The following is a 24,721-nucleotide window of genomic DNA, read 5'->3' as shown; positions in this document are numbered from 1 at the left end:
AACATTTTGACTGGCAGTGTTGCTCTAAAATTAATATTAATAGGAACCACACTTAAAAAAACTTGAAGGTTTTTGTTTTTCCCGGTGCTTCAGTCCTTCCCGGCTGCCTTAGGTGTTCCTGGATAGGGAGTACAGTTAAGTATCTCCTGTCCAAGTACCTCAGGCGAAGCTCCCAGGCACAGGCAATACTTAGCAAGCTTAGTTATCGGATTCCAGCTCTTTGCAGTGTTCAGCTCTTTGCAGTGACTTTCAGCTCTAGTGATATTCAGCTCATAAGCTTGCTAAGTGCCTTGGCAGATGCAGGGAGAGAGAGAAGAAGCGCTGTATGGAGTTCCACAGATGAATCTTTATTGGCATCCTCTGTGAATGGTTTCAGGGACAGCTCTTCTACTGAGCTGGGCAAAAGTGGGGTTTATATAGGGTACCAAGGTTTTGAGAAATGGTCCACTGGTATGAGTTGGGGTAGAAAGTGACCTATTGTCTTACAGGGAGATAAGAGAGGGTCCGAGAGCAGGAGAGGGGTTATTTGGCCTAGTCACCATGACTAGGCATTTCTTTGCCTTTAGGCAACTGACCGCCAGAGAGGCCTGTCAGGCCTCACGGCTGCAACAAAGGTGAGCGTGCAACGCCATCGCATGACAAAGCAAGTAATGGCATCCCAAACACCCGAGGCAAAATTTATGAATGCCCCGACGCCAGGGCACTCCGCTACGTTGCCAGCCGAATCCCAAGTAATGACCCAGATCTGCTACTCCCAGGGTCCTGGTGTACTTTGGCTATCTCCAAACCAACAAGCTTTTTGAAATACAATGGCTATGAGTATATTTCAATAGATATTAAAGGGACTTCACAAAAAAGACAAGACTTTTTAGTTGTTGGTAAAGAAAGAAATAGCATCCTGGGACTGCTTGTTTTGCCCTGTGTAATGTCTGTTAACTGCCATGAAGAATTACTAGTGCTAGCCAATGCCTGCTATCCCCCACTGCATATTCCACCTAAAATGCCTATAGATACTGCTATAGCACTGCCAATGGGGACTACAGATCAAATGCCACCACTCTGGTTTTCAGTTGCTCCTGAAAATCCTGAAGTTCTATGGGTTCAACATATAAGTAAACAATGACCGATGATAACTTGTGAATTGTCAAATAATGGGGTACGAGTTCATATTAAGGGAATGATTGACACGGGAGTGGATGTTTCCATTGTCTGCTATTATAGCTAGCCAACAGATTGGAAGTTAGTAACTCCCTCAGGCACCCTCACAGGCATCGGAGGTGTCACTCTGTGCTTGCAAAGAGAATCTGTAATCAGTATTACAGGACCGCAAGAGAAGAAGGCATTGATCCGCCCCTATGTAGTGCAGAAACCAATCACAGTGTGGGGAAGATATTTGCTTTCGGAATGGGGAGCCAAAATTGAGATGGGTTTTTTGTAGGGGCAGCTGAAGCACTCAGTACCTTAAAACTGACCTGGAAGACTGACACCCGTGTCTGGGTCGACCAGTGGCCCCTGCAAGATAATAAGCTGAGTGCCCTCAGAAAGCTAGTAGCTGAACAACTACAAAAAGGCCACATTAAACCCACTAGCAGTCCTTGGAACTCACCCCTGTTTGGAATCTGTAAGACAACTTCTGACACATGGCGATTGCTACATGATCTCAAAGATCAATGCAGTAATTGAGAATGTGGGCCCTCTCCAACCTGGCCTGCCTAACCTTTCCATGATCCCAAGAGATTGGCCACTTGTAATTATTGATCTAAAAGACTGTTTCTTCAACATCCCACAGCATCCAGAGGATGTCTGGATGTCTCTTGTGTATCTCTGAATTGAGTTAGCCTTGCAATTGGCAACGCCCAGAACTTAGTTAAAGCAGAAAAAGCTGCTGTGAAGGCAGTGGGAGGGAATGGGAACTGTTGGCTCCCTTCTGAGCTAAGCTTCTTTGTGCAGGATGGAGTTCCTGGACTCTGATTCCTCCATCTGCTGGTGTTTTCTGAAATGAGAGGAGGACAGCTGGATGCTCCATGGCAGAGACCTTGTGGGAATGCAGACAGCATTTGTCAGGGCCAAAGTAAGAGCTTTGCTGCTCAGTGCAGAAATCCCCTGGGCATTTCCTCCCTTCCTCTCTCATGGCCGCTCCATAGGGCAGACAGGGACTCACCTTTGTCTCCACATCCAACGCACCACCATGGCAGCTATGGCCATGGCTGCAAGCAGCCCAGCCATGAGCCCTGTGATCAGCACCACTTCTGAGTTCCCTGGGAAACATAAGGAGAAGCTGCCATGAATTTTCTGGGGTTTGCTCCATCTTGTGGGGCAGAGTGGCTCAGGACCCCCATCTCATCCCCATGGGTGGCACCTACCCCATGGGATGAGAAGCCTGGTGGCCAGGCTGTGGTGGTGCACATGGCAGATATAGCTGTGCCCATCACAGGGGGCCAGGGCCAGGACACTGTGGAGCTGGTAGATGAGGTCAGCGTTGAGCAGGATGGTGCTGGTGTTGAGCACCAGGCCCAGAGGCACCTCCTGGCCATCCCGCAGCCAGGCCACGCTGATGGGAAGGGGGTAGAAGCCAGTGATGTGGCAAATGAGTAGCAGCTGGTCAAGGCTGGGGGTGCGGGCAAAGACTGTGGCCACAGGCAGCTCTGGGGAATGAGAGCAAAGGGGTGGGGCAAGCCCTGGTGGGGCACGGATGGGCCCCAGTGTGGGAGTGGCTGTTGCAAGGTCAGGGTGGTCTCACCTTGTCTCTCCAGAGCTGCCCTCCCATAGTGCAGGAGGATCTTCATCTCATCAACACAAGTATCACTGAAGATCATTTCCACCAGTTCACTCAAGGTGGTGTTCTGGAGAAATGACTGGACATACCATGAAAACTTGGTGTCCTGGGAGTGGGTCCAGGTGGCATTTTTTGTGTTGAAGCTGAGGAAATCCTAACCATTGTAACCCACATAGGCAAAAGCCTGGGAAGTTCTGTTGGGGTACAGCATGCAGCCTGCCATGCACTGAGCCACAAAGGGGTCTGATGGAGCAGAGAGGAGACAGAGGTTGCATGAGGGGCTGGGATTGCCTCCCTGCAGCCATGGTCAGTGTCTCCTATAAAGCACCAGCACTGTCAGATCCTTCCCCACTTCCAAGCTGCTTTTCAGAAAGGGGATGCAGTGAAGACTGGGTACTCACAGGGGACATCCCTTAGCATGGCCCCTTCTTGATCATATGGTTGAACTGCTGCAAATAGGTCTTAAGCGGGTTCTCAGTGGTGTCCCAGTCAGCTCGGGGCAGGGCTGAGTGCACCCAGGGCTGGCAGAAGTGGATGGAGCACATGTGTTTATCAAGAGAACCAAGTTTGATATCTTCCAGGAGGCCCAGCCCCTCCGTGTCTGCAAACGAGGTGTTAGGGAAGGTGGTGGTCTGGAGCAACCGGATAGTGAAGGTCCTTACATGAGACAAGGCTTGACAGGGAGGAGATGGGACGGGGAAAAGAGGGCTGAGGAAAGTGGAAGAGCTGAGGGATGGGTCCTTGCAGTTGCAGGGATCTGTGGCCCACCCGTAAGCCCCTTACAGCCTGTCCTGGGTTGAAAAATGTAACCAAAAATGTGTATTCTATTTTCATCTGTGGAAGTCGGTTGGCAGATATTGTTCTTTATCTCTTGTAACTCTAGGGGTAGAAAGAGGGCAGATGCCTTCTGTTAATGGGACACCTGATAACACCAGATAAGGCAGTGCCTCCTTATCTCTTCCTCCACCCATCCGCCTCCAAGGGACATCACCTGTGAATGGGCCATTTAAGGCCTCTCACATGACTGATAACATTACCTCATTCCATTGTGAGATGCTCCACCCAGCAGGAGGAGCCAAAGCCTTTCCACCAGGATAAAACCAGCAATCCCAAACACCAAGGTAGCCTGTTTCCACTGGATTCCCAGAGGACAATTGGACTCTTGTTTTGAGGATCTTCTCTATTTCAATGGGCCCCAACTGTCACTCTGGGAGGACTTACTTTGGACTGCTTCCAAGACCCTGACCAACAGGGTGTAAGGTTTGCATTCTGACTCTGTCAGTGGTCCTTTGTACTATTGCATGTCTTATTTTATTTTTATTTTATTTTTATCTTTCTTGTTGTTTGTTCTTCTCTCTCTATTAAATTATATTTCTGACTTGAAGTCTCACTGGTTTTGCTTTCAAACCAGCACATAGGCTTTGCAGCCCCAGTTCCCATCCCCTGCACCCACCTGGAGTGGCTGCATCCCTGCTGGGGAGAAGGTGTGGAGCCAGAGGACACGGAGGAGTGAGGAAGCAAGTGCCCAAGGTGAGTGTGGAGCAGGAAGCCTCTCTCCTATGGAGTCCCATGGAGGTAGATGTGCATGAGCCAGGGGTCCCACTTACCCTCCAGGTTTGCCCATGCCAGAGAGGAGGAAGAGGTAGAGGAGGAGGGAGAGAAGGCAGCAGCAAGGGGACTGCATAGTTCCACCAGTGAGGCCCAGAGTGTGCAGCAGTGGGTGCAACAGCAGGAAGAATACACTGTTGAGAGATGTGGCCTCAGATGTCTCCTCAGGCTGGCTCTGCCTGGGCAGCTTTGCTGGTGCTAATGGCCCTGGCAGCCAATAGGGCTGGCACTGAGGTTTAGGGGAAGGCTCTGAGGTTCCCACATGGAGTGAGCTGGGGCATCCTGAGTATGGCTGTGAGTGCTGGGGGAATTTGATGGTTAGCAAGGTCATTCCATTGCATGCAGGAGCGGCCCCTCATAGATGCAGTAGCACCTTGACAATCAGGGTGATGTGGGTGAACTGAGTCCTCAGTTCTACTCCCGTCAGGTGGATGTGTCACTTGGCCGTGCGCTGCATCCATTGCCCTGATAGGAATGTCCCTTGTGCCTGGTATATCTGGCCCTGCATAGAACACACACTGCCATCTGCTCTGAGCTGCCAGGTGGGTTCACAACAACATGGCTGTTTTTCCCACAGGGCCTCATGCCTGGCCTCTCTGTGCCCCCAGGCTGTGCACTGGTCCCATGCCTCTTTGTCACCTCCCGACCATCCCACAGCCAGGCCACCCTGATGGACCACAGGTACATAAGCCAGTGATGTGGCAAGCCTGCATGAGAGCTGGGCCATGGCATTGGAAAGTTCTGAGGGGTAAGAGAGTGAATGAGAAAAGCTGATGGTAATATTCCTTGACCCCTCAGCACTGCTGGTATCATCCTGGGGAAGGGACTTCCCAGAGTTGAGGTGATGAGCACTTCCAGCCTGGACCACAGCTGTTGGGTCAGGGATGGCTGCAGGAACAGCTGGTGGAAGCAGTCCTCCAGGAACTCTTCTTGGGGTGCAAGAAGTGAAGGGACTACAGCAGCTATAGTGTGGTGGTCCCCAAGGGGAAAGATAGGCTGCAGGGCCTGGAAAGGACTGTTTCCCACTGACAGTCATCAGACTCCTGGAGCAGTGGCAGTTGGCTGGACAGGATCTTCAAGCTGGGATGGGGCTGGGGCCCTATCATTAAGCCCATTCCAGGGAGTTGCAGTGGATATGCAGCTTCCCCCTTTCCACAGAGCTCTATCCATGCCATGGGGCCTGGGAGCTGCCTCTCTGGTTCCGTGCACCCCATGGTGTAGGGGAGCCTGAACTCTGCCCTAAACACCCCCACAGGGGAGGGCCTTAAGATCGGCTGCAGCCTGGCAACTCTCCTTCCCACTAGCTTTGGTGAGTGACACAGCCGGTAAAATCCCAGCTAGCTCTGACTCCCAGCTGTGCCAAGAGCCATTCCAAAATCTGCCAGCAGGTTCAGGTAACGGTGCAGAACAAGGCTGTTCTTCTACGGTAAACAGGTGTTGCAGTGTCTAGGCTTTGGAGCAAGGACTAGAGAAGACTCTTTTTCATACGATTTTTCAGAGACCTTTGTTCCCCAAGAGTGGGGCACGAAAAAGGGCAAAGAATAAATCCCGCGCCCGCTTTTAAACCCGAGAGGTGGGGGGTGTGGAACAAGCAGGTGATTGGTCCCAGGACAGATGGACAGGGGTTTTTCCATAACATAGGACAGGGTCAGGGGAAAGATGGACAGCTGATCGAAGCTTCTAGGGACAGGGCAAGGGTAGAAGAGGTACAAAAAAGGGGGACATGCCTGGGCAGCACCCAACACTTTGAGCAGGGGGAAACAGGGAAGAACCACTGAAATACAGAACTATAAGAGCTTAACAAAAACCCACTGCCACAGGTGAGGAATCCAGTCCCCCTCCCCAAGAGCCCCCTGTGCATGGGAACAAAATTTGGGGGAGCCATCCCCCTGCTCTGTCCCCACTGGCACCAGTGTCCAGTGCTGGAGGGATCATGGGGTGACCAGAGACAGCCTTGCCCTCACAATGTCCCATACCCACTGCTCCTCCCTCCTGCAGTTTCTCTCCCCCTTTCCTGGGGGTGCCCATTTTGAGGGCAAAGGCAGAGCTGAAACCACAGCTGCGGGCAAATCTGAGGTGGGGTGCCCTGATAACAACCAAACACAACAGGGGCAGAGGTATCCATTTTGGTATGTGACCCTTCCAAGCACAACTGGACCGGATATCACCACTCCATGTCACCATTTTTGGTGTCTCCAGCTGTAGGGACATGGGGAAGGCCCATATAGGGCTGCTGCAGGCTGAGCTCCAGCACCCCATGACACTGAGTCAGACATGGGGACAAAGGGACACCAAACCCCTTCTTTTCCATGGAGCTGTCCCAGAGAGAAGTAGGGATGCTGTGGTGGCCTAGTAGGCCCAGAAATGGCACCAACTTCCCCATCAGCATGACACAGTGAGACACTAATTTTGAAGATTTGAGAAAAGCTAAGGTTATAGTTAACAATAGATGTTGCTGATTTAGCTGAAATGAATAGATAAACTTTGCTGAAATCAGTTAAAAGTTAGAGGATGGTTAAAAGAAACCAGATTTAATATAAGCTACCCTGGATCTAATAACTCATTGCTTGTCAAACAGAGAAACTAATCAATACAACACCAGAGCTCCTGTTTCCAGAAACCCACTGAAATAGTCCTGGAAAACAGGAAACAGGGAGTTCTACCATCTATTAATCACATCTGCATTGAAAAGGTTGAAAGTTTAGAACGAGGAAGACTGGTTTTACTTCCTCCTTTTGGTGACCACTCCTCACAAAAGGACCACCGACCCATTTCAGGGAACAATCTACGCATGCTTAATAGCCTTGTTGTCAATTAGCATACAAAGCGGAGAAGAGGAAGTGACAAGGGTATGAAGATGCATTTGTATTTTGTGTATTCAACGTTTTTGTAAATAAAAGGCTTTGTAATTACCTGTGATTTTTGCAGTGCACATAAGGGAGCTCTCCCACGCACGGCCCGGCATCACAGTAAACATACACTTTCTAACTTTAACTGTTAGAGAGTTTTTTGCCTGTCACAGTTGGATATGGATATTACATCGATATTCATATTTTAATAAATCAACAGGGGATGTCCAGCTATGCCACCACAAGGTCCACATACCTCCCACTAGTCCTAGACCCTGAGGAGAGTGTTTGGCTGTCAGGATGGCAAAGCGCAGCCATGGGGCAGCCAGGGAGAGAAGAGACAAGGGGGCTTTTGTCTCTGCAGTCCTGTGAGGTGATCACTTGTCCTCATTGCCTCCCCTGAGATGACTGCTGGTCACTTCATGCTGAGCAGCTGAGAGGCCATTTGCAGCCCTCTGTCCTGTGAAGGTGCATGTGACAAAACTCAACATGCAGTCCCCTGTAGGTCAAGATGAGGTCCAGTGTACACAATCCACTTATATCTACTCATATTTCATTTCTCCTTACTGGTGGAAATAAGTAAGGAGAATAGGTACAGAATTGCTAAATCCCAAAAACTCCACAGGAACAAAGACAAACTCAAAGTTGAGGGGTGCTCCCCCCTTTCAAGATGGCATCTGCCATGGGCAACCCTGTTTAGGGAGACAAAGGGAAAATAGAGTCAGCCTTCCTCCCTACTTATCCCTCCATCAGCAAAGGCTGCTGGCACATTCTGGCAGGTGGTTCTCAGAAAACATGGAGAGATTTTGCCTTTGTCGTGGCAGAGAACAGCAAGGCAAGGCAAGGCAAGGCAAGGCAAGGCAAGGCAAGGCAAGGCAAGGCAAGGCAAGGCAAGGCAAGGCAAGGCAAGGCAAGGCAAGGCAAGGCAAGGCAAGGCAAGGCAAGGCAAGGCAAGGCAAGGCAAAGCAGCTGGGCTGGGGTGACTTGGTGCCTTCTTGCCTCAGCTGGGCACTGCTAGCAAGTTATGGGCAACTCAGCCTGGAGCAAGGCCACTCTTCTTTCTGGCACAGTGCTGCTGACAGGCACTCCTGGAATTTGCATTGAGGCAGTGCAAGATGCAAAAGAGGAACAAAAGGGAGGGGGAGAGTAACAGAATTTCTTAGAGAACATGGACATGACATATTATGGAATGAGGTTTGAGCTATCCCAAACTGGGCCCCAGGTTTGGGCCTGTGTAGAAGTAGATAAGCCTGTGGCGCAGTTAAAATTTAGATTAAGGTGTGTGTATGTGTTAGGATAGTTGTAGTGAAATTATGGTAGCTACCTTAAACTGAAATTGTTTGCATTCTTTTTTCACACTGAATACCAATTTGAAAACACCTGTAAGTGTAAATTATCTGAAACTATATATAACCGGCCATTTTGGAGAATAAAGGGGAGAATGTATGATTTCACCATATTGGTTGTGCTCTGCGTTTCTCAGTCCAGCTTCCATGTAATTAATAAAGGCCCTGATTTCTTTCTGGCACCTGACCAGGAACTTCTTTTGTTCTCTTAAATGCAGTTTGTTTTCACTTAAATGCGGTTTGGGGGTTTTTTTTTGCTTAAATGCGGTGTTTTTTTACTTAAATGAGGGGTTTTGAAATTTTTTTTCGTTTAAATATGGTTTTCACTTCAATACAGTTTTGAATTTTCCCTTAAATGTGGTGAAAAGTCTCTGCGCTTTTTTCTGAAACATGAATGAAGTTTGGACCAAATTCTCCGAACCGGACATGGAGCTGTGGCAAGCTCACAGAGCTGGAAGCTGGAGCCTGATCCGCCTGCTTTTACTGGGAGAGAAACAGTGACACGCATTGGAAAGGAGAGGTAAGTGGCCATGGTGTGAAACAAAGGAATCAAAAGTAAAAAATGGAGGAGTTCCACACCGCAACACAGCTTCTTGCAAGTATTATCTCTAAAGGAGGCAAAAAAATAAAAGCAACTGACTTAGACCAATTAGCCCTATGGGCAAGAAAGAAAGGAAAATTAAGTCAACCATTGTTTCTTTTTAGTAAAGCAGAATGGAAGGAAATAGGCGAAATGCTATGGGATCTAGCCATTTCGCGGGGAAAAGAAAGTAAGCTAGCAACAGAGCTGGGCATGGTTTGAAAAAAAGTTGTAAATACTTTGCAAGTGTTTTCGGCCGAGCGAAAAGCAGCCCAGGCAGCAATTCAAGCTCTTGAGGGGGTGGCCGTTGAACCAAATGAACTGCAGAGATAATCTAATGTTGCAAGGTTTTTTGGTATTAGTTCCACACATACAGTTAAGGGAAAAGCTGCCCCCGTTTGCTCCACACTGCGGGATGTAGCAGATTCTGTCTCAAATCACATGGGTCGAACACCAGAAGTTCCCCCGCCAGCGATCGGAGAGACTGAGAGCAAACAGAAAGCGTGGCAGTCACCAGACTCTGGAGGCGTGGTGAAAGATGAGGACACAGGCGGGGCCAAAGGCAGAGTGGGGCCGGCACAAGAGACAAAACAAAGGGGAAGAGTTCAGGGTGGTGACGTGAGCAGGGTGGCGCCAGCCCCCCCCCTCACCGGAAGGCAGAGAGATGATGCAGGTGCACATGACCCAAACCACCAAAACAAACATGGCGACTTTCAGTGCCTCTCCAAGAATCCTGGACGTGGTCTGGCCCAAAGCTGCAGTGCCACAACCAGTAATGGTGCAGCCAGCCGGCCACACACAGCAAATCACGGCAGCCCGGTGCCCTCTCCCTGAGTTGGAATCAGATGGCGAGAGCTCTGAATCCCATTTTCACCATGCGCCACAGCCGCAGAGAAAATTACAGTGTTCAGATGAATTGCAAAAAATATAAGCCAAGCTTGCTGAGCTGTCAACTTGCCAAAGTTAACTTGAAAAGCAAACAGCTGTGTCAACCCAAATTTCTCCACAAAAAACTGTAAAATCTGTCAGCTTTGTCTTCTTTTCACTCTGACCCATCAATTTCCGCCTTCTGCACAGCAGATGGCACTTCCATCCACCCAACAAAACCCAATTCAGAGGCGCTGGGCAAGGGGTTTAGAAGATGCAGTTTTAGAAGGAGATTTCAAAGTAGCCAACTCTGTTGCTTGACCAGTCATTATAGAACAGAATCAGGCTCGATGGGAGCCCCACAGTTGGAAAGTATTAAGTTCAGCTAAGCAAACAGTTTGTACTTATGGGGTCAGATCAGAAGTGGCAAAAAACGTAATTCAGTACATCTTCACAGCCGATGTACTTTGCCCAGCAGACTGTTCCAGCATTGCATCTCTACTGTTAACACCCTCACAGTTTCTCATTTTTGAAAGAGAGTGGAAACCTTTAGCAACTGGAAAAGCAAATAAACATCAAGTGTTGGGAGATCCATTTTATGAGCTCCAGCCAGATACGCTGACAGGACAAGGACTGTACGCTACAACCAATGTTCAACTCACTTTTCCAATTGAAATCCATAAGATGTCTCAAGCACTGGCCCACAAAGCTTTAATTTTACTTCCAGATAAGAAAAAATGCATCATATGCTAACATTAGACAAGGGGCAACGGAACCATATGGGCAAATTATTTACAGGCTCTCAGCTGCTTTGAAGGATGCAAAAGATGTACCCACAGAAGTACAAGAACATCTGTTTCGTTCCCTTGCCTTTGAAAATGCCAATTCACGTACCAGGACTGTTTTAGCTTCTCTCCCTCAAGGTTGTGCAGTTGATGAAATGCTAGTAAGAGATACCAGAGCTGAACAAAACAACCAAACAGCAGCGTTCACAGTAGCCATGCAAAACACGATGCAGCAACAGGGTCACATCATTGCAACTGCGTTGACCAGAAGAAATGTCAACCATCCCAGCAACAACAGAAAACCAACACCTGGCATTGTCTATTTTCAGTGTGGTGATACAGGCCATTTCAGACAGGCCTGTCAAAAGACTGTATGGTGTCACAAATGCAGTCTTGACACCCATGCTTCTGAAGTTTGTCGGAGGCAGGGAAACTTCAAAGGCAGTGGGCCAAGGCAGCGTGCCAGCACACAAATCAATGCCTTGACCCAGAAGACACCGAGAGTGGTTTCCTAGTTAAAAACAAGCCAACCACGTGGGTAAGCCTGGGCGTGGCTGTAACAAGAGCAGAAGAAGTCACCTTGCAAGATAAGGAAGTGACCCTGATTCCAACCAATGTGTATGGTCCAATGTACAGCACAATTTCTTTAGTTGGAGGTTTGTTGCTTGGAAGATCCTCCACAAGCAGACAAGGTGTAATCGTGATTCCAGGAGTCATCGACGCAGATTACACTGGACAAGTGAAAATAATGGCTTATGCTTTGCAACCACCTGTGACAATTCCAAGAGGAAGCAAATCTGCTCAAATTACAGCATTTGAAAACATTTTACCACATCGTCAATGACCAAGAGAACCAACTGAAAAGAGAAGAGGGAAGCTTTGGGTCAATGGGCCATGATGGCTTTTTCACAACAGACCTGAAAGATCACCCATGCAAAACAGTGCATGTACAGCTTGGTTCCCACTGCATCACCTTGAAAGTACTGCTTGACACTGGAGCAGACATTTCCATTGTCAATCAAATGTACTGGCTATCTGATTGGCCTTTGAAGTCTCCCTACACCCACGTTGTAAGAGTTCGTGGAATGAGAGTTGCATCAATAAGCACAGATCCTATCAGCATCATCTTTGAAGACAATCAAGTCATCGTGACTCAACCCTACATTATGCCCAGAGAGCTTCCAGGACTGCTAGGCAGAGATGTGCCTTCTCAACTTGGCATGGTTTTAACCAGTGACCAGCATTTTCTTTGATGGCCACTGCAGAGCAGCCACCCATTCTGAAGATTACCTTGTTGACTGAAACCCCTGTTTGGGCCGAGCAGTGGCCAATGACAGAAGAAAGGCTGCAAATTACTAAACAACTAGTACAAGAACAACTCTAAGCTGGACACATTCGGCTCTCTGCGAGTCCGTGGAACACGCCAATTTTTGTTATTCCAAAGAAATCCGGAAAATGGAGACTGTTACAAGATCTCTGAAAGGTCAATGAACAAATGCAGGTGATAGGTGCTTTGTAGCCTGGCCTGCCAGCACCAACTATGATACCTCAACGATGGAACACTGTTGTCATCGATTTGAAAGACTGCTTCTTCACAATCCCTCTTCATCCACAAGACACTCAACGCTTTGCCTTCACTGTGCAATCTGTCAACAGAGCAGCCCCAGCAAAACGATATGAATGGACCGTTCTTCCTCAGGGTGGCCAAAATTCCCCCACCATGTGTCAATTGTTTGTTGATAGGGCCTTGCAACCAATTCATCAGCAGTTTTCCAGCGCGATGATTTATCATTATGTTGATGACATTCTTATTGCCACCAAACAGCCATTGGCAGAAACAGATTTAGGCTGGTTGATTTCACAATTGAAGCATCGTGGACTGACTGTAGCTCCAGAAAAAATACAGCGATCAGCTCCTTGGAAATATTTAGGTTGGCTGATCACAGATGCCCAGATTCACCCACAGAAGGTCACTTTACACACCAACATTTCCACCTTGCATGATGCTCAAAGACTTTTTGGGGACCTGCAGTGAGTTCGTGGAATTGTGGGAATCACCAATGATGACTTGCAACCATTTTTACCATGGCTTCATGGTGGAAATGCCAACAGCCCCCGAGATTGTACCCCCAAACAGCATAGAGCTTTGATTCAGGTGTCAGAAAAGCTTCAATGTAGTTGGAGTGCTCACCATATGGAATATCTTCCACTGTCACTCTTCCTTTCCAGCACCAATGCCTGTCCACTTGCCATTGTTTTTCAATGGCAGAAGAAAAAGGGGGAACACAGATCTAAGTTTTGCTCAACCACAAGTTTACTAGAATGGGTGTTTTTACCTGTGCGACCAAAGAGCCGTGTCATGACCAGAACAGATGCCCTTGCTGCGTTAATAAAAAAGGGCAGAGACAGAATTGTAGAGATAGATGGAAAGGAGCCAGCAGATATCAGTGTTCCTGTGAGAAGTGAAGATTTAGAGTGGAAGCTGAGACATTCTGTTGCAATGCAAGAAGCGTTGGGTTTCACAGGTGTGGTTCACAACCAGTAACCAAAAGGCCTGATGTGGACTCTAGCCAAGCACTACAAATAGCTAGAGAGACCTTTGTGTTCCTTGAGACCAGCTGAAGGAAGAACAGTTTTTACTGATGCCAGTCGAAAAACAAAAAAGGCTGTGTGTGTGTGGCAACAGCAAGGAGAATGGATGCAACATTTAATTAAGAATGAAGCGGGAGACAGTCTGCAAACCCTTGAAGTGAGAGCAGTGTGCTGGGCTTTGCAAACCTGGAACAAAGAACCACTCAGTGTTGTTTCAGACTCTCTATATGTAGTTGGAGTTGTACAAAGAATTGAAGATGCGCTCATCATGAAAACCCAGAATCAACACCTTGGAGAACTGTTTTTGCAATTACGAGGTGTGCTGAATCAGCGTCAGCATGCTTTCTGTGTCATGCACATTCGCAGGCATCATTGCAACAGTGGATTAGGAGAAGGCAATGCACGAGCAGATGCTGCAGTCAGTTGCCTTGTCCATGTCCCTCCACAAAACAAATTTGTGAGGGCTCGTGACAGTCACGAAACATTCCATCAAAATGCTAGGGCCCTGCACCGACAATTCCAGATTCCTCTGAATGATGCACAAGGGATTGTGCATGCCTGCCCTCAATGTAGTCATCATGGGCCTTGGCCTTGGCCTGGGCACAAACCCAAGGGGGATGAAAGCTTTAGAATTGTGGCAGATGAATGTAACTCATGTTCCAGAATTTGGGAGATTGAAATATGTCCATGTCACTGCTGATACCTATTCTAAATTTATTTGGGCCACAGCACAACCAGGAGAAAAAGCCTTGCATGTGTAAAGACACCTATGTGCCTGGGTGTGCCCGTGGAAATTAAGACCGACATAGGTCCAGCCTATGTCGGTCAGCGAATTGCTAAATTTATGCAGAAGTAGGGAATCAAACATACCACCAGAATCCCTCACTCTCCCACTGGTCAAGCTATTGTAGAAAGAACCAATCATACCCTGAAAGAACATTTAGTGAAGCAAAAACAGAATGATGACACTGATGTAGCTTGTCGATTATCTAAAGTGTTGTTCACTTTAATCTATTTGTGCTTAGCAGAAGGAAGAGAAGAGCCTGCAGTTGTGATACATCACAATGCAGTGAAAGAGGGAAGACCACAGGCAATTCCAGGACTTTATGTTTATCACAAGAGCATGCGAACGGGTGAATGGCAAGGACAGAGTCCTGTGCTGTTTAATGGTCATGGTTATATGTGTGTTTCTACAGGAGAAGCAGGACCTGTTTGGGTGCCAAGCCAATTTACCCGTGCATGTCCCCAGTCAGAGATAACAGCTAACAGTGATAACCACGGTGACAGAAGCGACTTACCTGGAACACCTTGTGACCACCCTGAATCCGCTGAAAACTGACTTTTTAAATCAGAAAAATAGTTGTATAGTCATAGTTATAAGATTAGGTTTAGTGATAAGTTGTTTTAAGTATTTAGAGTTAAGTAATAATCAGTTATTGTTTGTTTTTTCCCTTTTTTTGTAGTAGAACTGAAAGAGGCAACCAAAAAGATGAGCAGAATGTTGCGAATTGGAATGTTTGTTTTAATTAGTGTTTTAGTAGAAAGAGGATCAGGAATGCTTGAGATCTACCCAAGACAAAATATGTGAGTCACTTGGGCCAATCGAACTAGACAAGATTAATTTTGCTTGTCTTTAACTACACCATCAAATCCTTTTCAGACTTGTTTGATTGGAGTCCCAATAGACTCCATGACAGTGTTCAGAACTTGGTCTCAAGTCAAAACTGATCCAAAGAGTGTTTTGGGAACACAAGCTGTTGGCATTGCACAAAATCTTAGAGTTGCTAATACTGAGCCCCAAGAACTCGAACTTCTGGGTTCTGTGCCAGGAAACTACTGTTTAATTTTGGACACTTTGTTATGAATTCAAGTTTGTTGATTGTGGACAAAAGGCAACTGAAAAATGGCAACACTTGTCTGTCTCCCAGGTCCCCATTGTATTATAATTATATTGAGTACTGTAACAATTGGACTGAGTCTGTGACACCGTTGAAAGATATTGCAAGAAAATTGCCACTGGGGATCTTTCTCATTTGTGGAGATAGAGCCTGGTCTGCACTTCCCCAAGAAGCTGTAGAAAGTCCATGTTATTTCGGCAAATTGACATTGTTTACTCCCAGCATTCTTTAAGTTTTGGGGCTGTCTCAGAAGACCTGACGAGACAAATGCAGTGTGTCTCAACTAAGCCTCAATTGTAAAGATCAGGTAGAGTTATGGAAACCTGCAGCTTTAATATCGGCATCATTCCTTGCCCCAGGAGTTGCTTCGGCACAAGCTCTCACACAGTTGAAAAACTTAGCCTGCTGGACAGGAAAACAAATTAATATAACATCTAATATGCTAAGTGAGCTTGCTAAGGATGTTAACGACATCCATCATGCAGTTCTTCAAAACAGAGCCACAGTTGTCTTTCTCCTTTTGGGTCAAGGGCATGGATGTGAAGAGTTTGAAGGCATGTGCTGTATGAACTTGTCAGACCATTCTGAATGGATTTACAAACAGCTGTCACAGCTGAGAAGCAACATGAAAAAACTTGTAGTTGTTGACCCTCCATTTGACAAATGGCTCAATTCATGGGGTCTCACTGGGTGGATCAAAGATTTGATCCATTTTGGTGTTGTGATTTTTATCGTTATTATAGTTATTTTAATTATTGTGCCTTGTTTGTTACATTGTATGCAAAAATTTACCAGCAATGCCTTAGAATCAGTTTGGATAGCTCAGAAAGAAAAAGGGGGAATTGTAACAGAATTTCTTGGATAACATGGACATAACATTATGGAATGAGGTTTGAGCTATCCCAAACTGGGCCCCAGGTTTGGGCCTGTGTAGAAGTAGATAAGCCTGTGGCGCAGTTAAAATTTAGATTAAGGTGTGTGTATGTGTTAGATAGGATAGTTGTAGTGAAATTATGGTAGCTGCCTTAAACTGAAATTGTTTGCATTCTTTTTTCACACTGAGTACCAATTTGAAAACACCTGTAACTGTAAATTATCTGAAACTATATATAACCGGCCATTTCGGAGAATAAAGGGGAGAACGTACGATTTCACCATATTGGTTGTGCTCTGCGTTTCTCAGTCCAACTTCCATGTAATTAACAGAGGCCCTGATTTCAGGGGAAAAAGAAAAATCACCATAAAAACCCAAAGCAGATTCTGCCTTGAGCAAAGATCACAAGGCAAGAGGGATCTGCCTGAGGCACACTGACTTTGAAAAGGGACCCCAGCAACCCCTGTCCCTTGAGTGTCAACGTCCAGCCATGGTGCTGAATCTTAAAAAGACAGTAACAATTTTGGGCACAGATAGACATGGACTACAATAACATCTTGGGTTACCCAGGACACATACTCATTTGAAGTAGACCATTTTGGCTTCCTTCCTGCCCTTTCCAAGGCTCAGCTTTCCCTCAGACTTCTCTCCTCCTGCTCAATACAGCTGCAAGTCTGTAACACTCGATGCCACTAGCCACACACAGGGTACAGGGTCTGTGCACAGTGTGGCCTCTTGCTTTGCCTGTGCTCCCACCTGGCTTCTCTGCAGATTGCAGCCCCTTCAGGGGTGGGAGGGGGTGTCCCTGGCTGTCAGGTGACCTCCCATCCTGCTGCCCACTCCCACTCCCTCAGGGGGACAGGGGAGAAAGTCACAAAGGCAAATGTGAGAAAACACTCATGGGTCAAGATACAGATGGTTTAACAAAGGAAAAACTCTCTCAGGAAACCCTTCATCACCTAACACTGTGGCCAAGTGTTGAGGGTTAGATTTGCCTCTTTTTTCACTTACAGAATTTTTTCCCATAAGTTTCTAAGAAACCCTAATGACAGTACTTAACCAGAACAAAGAGAGTAGTTGAAGGACATGGCAGCACAAGGCTACACCTATTGTTTTAAAGTCTCTGAGAGTGTCCCTCAGAGGGGAGAGATAACTCGAGCTTTGAGAAAGGTAAAAAGACAGAGCTGGGGGAGGGGGGCTCACTCTTGCTCTCAGCATCGAGGAAGACAGTCAAGCTCCCCCTCGCTGCTGGAAGAGTTCACGGCCATCACTCTGCCTCTGCCTCGTCCTAGGAAATCTACCCTCATCTGCTTGTGTACCCGGGAATCCTGAGCTCGTTTTCTCCAGCCCTCCCCCCCACTGCTGCTGCTTCTTCAAAGCTTTGAGGCTCTCCTGCTACTCTGTAGCCCAGCACTGCCAAGCCCTGCCGGGACACCCCCTGCTGCTCCAGCTACCAGCGCAGAGGTTCTCATCTCATCCACCAGCCCGGGACTTTCCACCATTTCACCTCAGCCTCTCGGAGTCCTGCAGGGGCACCGAGATCAAACTGCCCCAGGCTTTTTTGTGAAAGAAAGCCCTCAAAGTTCTTAGTTCTGTTTATTATTAATGCTGTAGTTGTTGTTTGTTTGTTTTGTCATATATACTAGCAAAGAACTGTTATTCCTAGCCCCATACCTCTGTCTAAAAGCCCCTTTAATTTTCTAAATTAGAATAATTTAGAGAGAGAAGATTCGAATTCTCCATCTCTAAAGAAGTCCTTCCCCCTTCCTATCAGATACCTCTCTTTCAAACCAAGACACCAAGCCTGGCAGGGTACTCTGGAGGCCATTGGGCCCAGGCCCTTGCCCAAGCAGAATCACCTACAGCCAGCTGCCCAGCTCAGGGGGTGGTTCAAGAATGATAGATCATTTAAAAAGGATAAGCATGGTGGCAAAAAGCTGCCTGAGTGTGGCCTTGGCATGACTGAAACCTTCAATTCCAACCTCACCCCATTACGTACTGAATGCATAAATAATTGTCCAAGTTGTAGTGTAGTGGCAATATCTAGTGTAAAATATTTATTCATAATTTTGACCTTTTTAATGCTGTGAAGCATAGTACTTGAGTCCATCTAATACTAGAAACCGCTGCTTCTTCTTGAAGGGAAAGAGTGTCTTCTGCATGCGTAAGTCTGATTAAAATAATACAGAATTCCAAGCTGATGCTTGTTTTATTAGCATACCACATAACATGAAATTCACAATTTGTGACACTTAAGGATCAAAATCTTAAAGTTTCTTGCTCTATTGCAAAACCTCTAAGATCTGAAGAAAAACCCAACATGTTCTAACCCAACATCTTCAGAATGTTACTTGGAAAACGTTAGCAAAGTAGAATTTAATTTAAAGCATTTAACAGTTAAGACAAGCAATGTGAAAAGCTGAATTACAGAAGAAACAGTGCAACCCAATATTCATACTACAAATCTACCTTTCCACAACAATTAGTATTTCCAGGTAATTTTTTTTCCACCAAAAAGATGTTGTAGTGACAAAAAGATCATGCTGAGGAAACAATAACAAGAAGGGCACATTAGACTTAAAATACTTCTCTGAAAATTGGGAAAAAGCTAATTTCTGTCCAACAGAAAGACACAATGCCAGTACAAAACAATACAGAGGGAAACTGAAAAAATAGAGGAAACAATGAATAACTTGTGTGCTAATGGTCTGGTCTCAGTCATTAAAGGAATGGCACACATTACAATTAACAAGGAGTTTTATTTTTTAAAAAACTAACAAAAAGCAGCTGCCAATATCCAGCTGGTGCTGTGCAGTGATGGACGGCCCTCATAGGATCCAGCCTCGGCAGCGTGGAGAACTCCTTTGGGCAGTCAGCAGGTGTCTGCACAGTGACCCTGGTTTCCATTTAGAATGGTACCTTTGGGAGTCAGAGTTACAAAATCCAGGTTTGCTCAGTGGCCTAATAAAGGTCACATGCACCTTAATGGGGCTGAAGGTCCATCTGGGAAGATCCTTTTAGCTGGCTCTTCTCAGCTGAGAAAAGCCGCTTTGTATAAGGACTGTGATGGAGGTTCAGTGATCCTCTCTCATCAGGAATTTTTCCCAAAGACAGTTCAGAAGAGGAACATTTAGTGGGAATTCTGCCCCTTAGCATGAAATAAAATGACATCTCTTTTTTTTTTTGCCATGGAAGACTTTGGTTTAACCACAGAAAAGATGTATCCATCTTTCACAATGATGGAGAGCAACCTGGCACTGCCAGAATCAGCCTTTGACACAGGCTTGGACAGAGCCAGGACTGCCTCTGCTCATCAGTGCAGGATTAGTACCTTCTCCAGAACTGTGAAAGACCTTTCTGACTTCACGTTTCCTTTGTTTCCTGTTTGGCCCATTTGCTGCAGCAGCTGCACTGCACCCTCAGCCTGAATGGCTACTCTTTTTTGTTCAAGGGCAAATTCCACAGGTTCCCCTGTAAGAAAGAGCAGCAAGAACAAAACCACAACCTTGCTCTCTACACACTCCCTGCCTCCCCAGAGGAAAGAAACTCAGTGGAATCCAGGAATTCCTTACTCACAGGAACTCAGTTGGTCACAGTCTTTCGTAAGGGATGCTGGGCTAAACTCAAGCTCATTTGCTTTGGAGAAATTCTAAAAGGAAAAGGAACCCAAGAACTGTTAAATAATGCTAAATTCTATTGCACAGAGATTTTTGTTAGCTTGCTTCCTGAAAATATTAAAAAGCAAGATCTAAACTCATTGTGTGGTTTCATTTGGGGATTTTTTTTTCTGCTACGAGGACTTGCTTTACCAAGGTATTTTTTACACGTCCCTCATCAGGACATAACATAAAGCTGTAATTCATTTAGAAGACTTTAGCATACCAGACAGTGAACTAATAGTAGCTATGGAATAGGCAGAGATTTCAAAAAAACATGAACAGGAGAGCTGTGGGAAACTACAGCTCCTGGAAAGTGCAGGCCCCTGGACATTAGCCCTTCTAAGACATAGTCCTGGGACACAGACTTAACTCAGAAGGGACAAAAATGAAAAGTGCCATAAGCAAGAGGTGATGTTGCAGTGCACTAAGTAGTTCATTTTTGTTATTATATTGCACTGGGCAGTTTGTTGTATTTGCACACAAAAGTAGTTTTGTTATATTTTGCACATGGTCTGTTCTGCACCCCCTCTGGGTTTTGGTATCCCCTATTCAATTCCTCCCCATGCCCCCTCCCCTTCCCGGGGTCGTTTCCCATTGGATGTAGTTCCTCCCCCTCTCCCTGCCCCCTTTTCCTTGGGCATAAAACCGGGCCTGCCCCGTGCTTTTTCTTTGCTGCTCAGGAGGTGAGTTCTACAATAAAACAGTGAGACCGTGGTCCTGAGGAGGAAGAGCGCTTCTGTCTTTTGCCTTTGGTCCATTATCGGTGTAACACTCTGGGGTCTAGAGCTAGCCAGGATTTGACCCCAGAAGCCTGGGACCTTTGACAAGTTGGCCCCCCAACATGGGGCCTCCCATTTGGTCTGAGACCCCATGCTGTAGCTGGATTTCCACTAGTGGATTTTGGAAGCTTTTGGAAAGTCGACTGCCCTGGTTGTGACTGTTGCCTTTTGCACGACACACCGACCAGGGAGGAGACGACAAATTCGTCTAAAGCCCAAGACGAATCGGTTCCAAGACCAAGGACTCCTTTGCAGCAGTTCTGACCAGCTGAGGTCTCGAGAGAAGGGGTGAGTACTGTTTGCCGGAAACCCCAAAGGGACCCCCAAGTGCATGGGGGTGATGGAGCACAGAACTCCGGCTATGGGCAAGGGTGGCCCCATGTGGGTTGGGGGTTTTGGCGTGGGGGGTAGCAGCGGGTCCCAGGCACGGCCGGGGGAGGCACAGGCAAAAGTGGGTGAGTGTTTTTTGCCGGCAGAGGCAGCACAGACCTGTGGATTTTGCATTTTCCCCGGCTCCAACAGCCAGGTGCTGTAGCAGCGTCGGTAAAAGCCACGGGCTTCTTCACAGATGAGTTTCTTCCTCTTACCTCAAAGTGGAGGGGAGGAGAAACTGTGAACCATTTCCTAAGTCTGGTTGTTGTGTTTTCAGTTTTGGTTTGTATTTGCTGCAATCAGAGGTAGATTGAAACTGTGCAGATTGGATTTTAACATCAAAAATGGGTTCTAAGTTCTCTGCAAAGGAAAGAGGCATTTATTCCCAAACCCTAGATACCTTAAATGGTGGGAATGTTAAAATCTCTAAGGGGAAATTAAAGCCATTCACTCGGTGATTGTCTTTAAACCTGCCTCAGTTTACCTAGCAGAATGTAAATTCTGTCTCTGCCTGGGACAAAGTTGGAGGACTGTTGACATCTAGAGTAGAAAAAGGAGACAAAATAGCATCTACGTTTATCCTGGTGTTCCTCTTAATTTGTAAAGAATTAATTAAAAAAGAGATGGAAAAACAGCCACTGCAAACCCCCTTTCTCCCTAATTTCTGTACCCCTTCTCCCATTCCCTCTGCCCCTGAGCTGAGAGAGACACACAGGACAGCCTGAGAAATGCAGAGAGCCTGGCATGAGAGCCACTGTCCCCCTGGTCCTCTGTGTTGCTGTTCCCTGAGATTCTCCTCGGGGTTGCTGTTCCCCCAGGTATATAGGGCTCGTGGGATTTTCTCGCCAGAAAGGTCCCACGCCAGAGCCAGAGAGGACAAACTGAGTCCACCAGCCCGTGTTTCCAAGGTTGTTTATTCTTTCATTATCTCTTAGTTCTTTCTCAGCTCTGCAAGGCGTCCCCAGCAGAGCAGGACACGCGGCAGACTGCCCGGATCAGAGGGTCCCGGATGTTTTGTACTGTTTCCCTGGTCCAACCACCGTCCAAAACGTACTTTTTATTGACAAAATCTCACCAATACTTACTACCTATGTTAACATGTCATTTCTACTCTAAACCAATCCTTGTGATACAAGTCAGCAGAAAATGGGGGATGAGAACAAGAACAAGGAGTGTTGTAGTTTAAAATTTTGGGGGGTCCCCGGGGAGTGCCCCCTGGAGACCCCCGGGTCCTAGGGTCGTGGGTGTTCCCGTGCTGGCAGGCAAAGAGACTTCAGACGCCGGTGGGGTGCTGATGAGATGAGGGTTTATTCAGAGCCTCACTCCAGGCAGGGAGCATGGTCCTGCTGGAGTGGGCAAAGGGAAGGGGAGAGGGGGAAGGGGGGAGAGGGAAGGGGAGCCTCCGGAGGCCTCCAGGGGGAAGAAGGGCAAACAGGGCGAACCTTCTGCGTTTGGGTACTTAACACAGAGGTTCAAAGTGGGCGCAGTAACATTCTCCAGCCAAGTTACAGATACACGATAGTGCAGGGAGGGTACAGACTTGGGATAAACCATACATTTTCCAGGGGTGAGCCAGAGCAAACCATTTCCATAAAATGCAATCCCACAAAGGATGATAGGACCACTCCCTAATTCCTCCATCTTGCCTCTTCAAGCCCATATACTAAAAATCCTAGATTCTACATTTACACTCTGTGATAAAGTAACTACTAATTTTGAATTCTTTCGGCTTGTGATTCTTCATACAATGTGGGTATTCTCTCCCATGGACAGGGATCAGAAGCAGTGTCCTCCTGGGCTCTGTGTGAGGCTGGTTGACCCCCTTGTACAGATCCCAGACCCCCCTGTCCGCTCTCCAAACCCTCCAGGGTGGCCAGAGGGATGTCCTGGACTCTGACATCTCCCCCTCCTGTTTGCACCAAGAAACACTTCTCTGACAACTCTGTTCATAGTCTGCCGTATCCATTGAAGCAAACAAGGCACAAACATCAGAAGAATCACAAGCCTCAACAGGAAAAACACAAATACTTTCAAAAGTTCCCTCTACCACGATGAAAGGTTAAACAAATTGAACACTCCATCCATCCAAGGCCCAATTTTCATATCAAGTTGGTTCACACCCTTTTTCCAATTGTCTTATGTTCTCATGATATCTCCTCAAACTCACGCACTCGTGTCCCAGCATCAGCAATGAATAATCAATTGCTGTTCTGTTTTCATCTCACACTCAATATCAGTTAACAAATCATTGAGTGCAAGAGAAGGGGCATGGGCATACTTGTTCCACCAACAGCTCCTTTGACCCAATTGTGACAAGATCATCCCTGATGCTATCCGCATTGCCATCACAACTTGGATCATATTGTTCAACAGATCTTTCCTCTCTTGCTCTTCTATCAATGTCACCCAGGTGTTAACAAAGAAAGTCTCCCATTGCTGCATGGACCACCCTTGACATCTGCAGAGATCACACACTAAATCCTGTCTTCACAAATGAAAAAGATCCCTTGTGGCAATTGCATTGGAACCTAGCTTGATAGTTTATCTGACATCTCAGTGTAGTTACACCAAGATGATGCACTTTCACAAATCATATGATTTGGAGTGACGTCTATGATGTTATCTCTTTTGTGTCACTCCAGGAGAAACCAAACTTTTTGCAAAAATTCTTTTTTGCTGAACCAAAGATTTATCATTCCCGAGGTTCACAAAGAACCACAGAAAAGAATTTCATTTGAACATCCCATTTGTCCACTAGTTCGAAAATGAACTGTGAAATTGCTGGAGGGATGTCCTCTGGGATGGACTGCCTGCTCGATCACCTGCCTGCTAACAAACTCATAAAACATATTGGAAAGAATTTCCCTGATCTTGAGTATATCAAATGAAAGATATTCAACTCTGATGCATTGGCCAGAGTTTCCCAATCATTCTCCCTTGATTGAATCATGGGCGAAACCACCCCACTGCCTAAGGCAATCGGTGAGAACACAAGGCTCAAGTATGACACTTGATTGAACTGCATGTTCAAAGGCCTCACTCTCTGTGGGAATCTCTGAAATGCAACACCACTCAAGTCCTAAAAGAAATCCCAAGTTCCAAAATCTTTTGCATGCCAAATGAAGAGATGTCCACAGTCTTTACACCAGTTCACATCTGCGTGCTCGCTTCTCCGTTTCCGGGACCAGCGTCTGATGCCGTTGACTTTGGCAGAGGTTCTCATGCCTTGCTGACACTCATTTTCAGCTCCTGTGAAAACACAAGCACAACCCCTGCCCCAAGCCTTCTATTTGAATGGTTTTCCAATCCATCCTGTCTCTGGGTTTTTGCTCGAGACTAAAGGATTCTCTTCAAATTTCTCTTCAAGTTCCACTTGATGCTCAGTGAAGTGGACTCTACAAAAGAACTTGTCAAAAGTTTAAAACATACTAAATTTTCCTCAACGTTCAGGATTCTGCTTAAATTCCCACTCACCATTCCTCTCCTCTCCTTCTGAACCATGAAGGTTATCTCAATTTTTTGGAGATATAAAACATGACATGAGTACTATAAAACATGACAAAAGACTTCAATGAAAAGAATGCTCAACACAAAGAAAAAAATCGGCATACCAATGAAAATGAAGCTTAATTATCAAAACATTTTTGCCATCACCTCAGAGACTGCAAACTGCTGAAACACTTTCCTTCAGTGAAGATCCTGATACCCTTTCCTGGGCAAGGACATCAGGTTTCAC

At 46.5% G+C, this 24,721-nt stretch overlaps 1 pseudogene; it reads right to left on the bottom strand.

Moving 5' to 3' along the window:
* Positions 1–1,932: 1,932 nt before the first annotated feature.
* The window catches only part of LOC134565146 (T-cell surface glycoprotein CD1b-3-like), a 38,670-nt pseudogene continuing 15,881 nt past the window's right edge, over positions 1,933–24,721 (bottom strand).

The sequence above is a fragment of the Prinia subflava genome (assembly GCF_021018805.1).
Source record: "Prinia subflava isolate CZ2003 ecotype Zambia chromosome W unlocalized genomic scaffold, Cam_Psub_1.2 scaffold_36_NEW, whole genome shotgun sequence".
Lineage (NCBI taxonomy): Eukaryota > Metazoa > Chordata > Aves > Passeriformes > Cisticolidae > Prinia > Prinia subflava.
The sequence above is the reverse complement of the archived record's forward strand: the minus strand, read 5'-3'. Positions and strand labels throughout refer to the sequence as shown.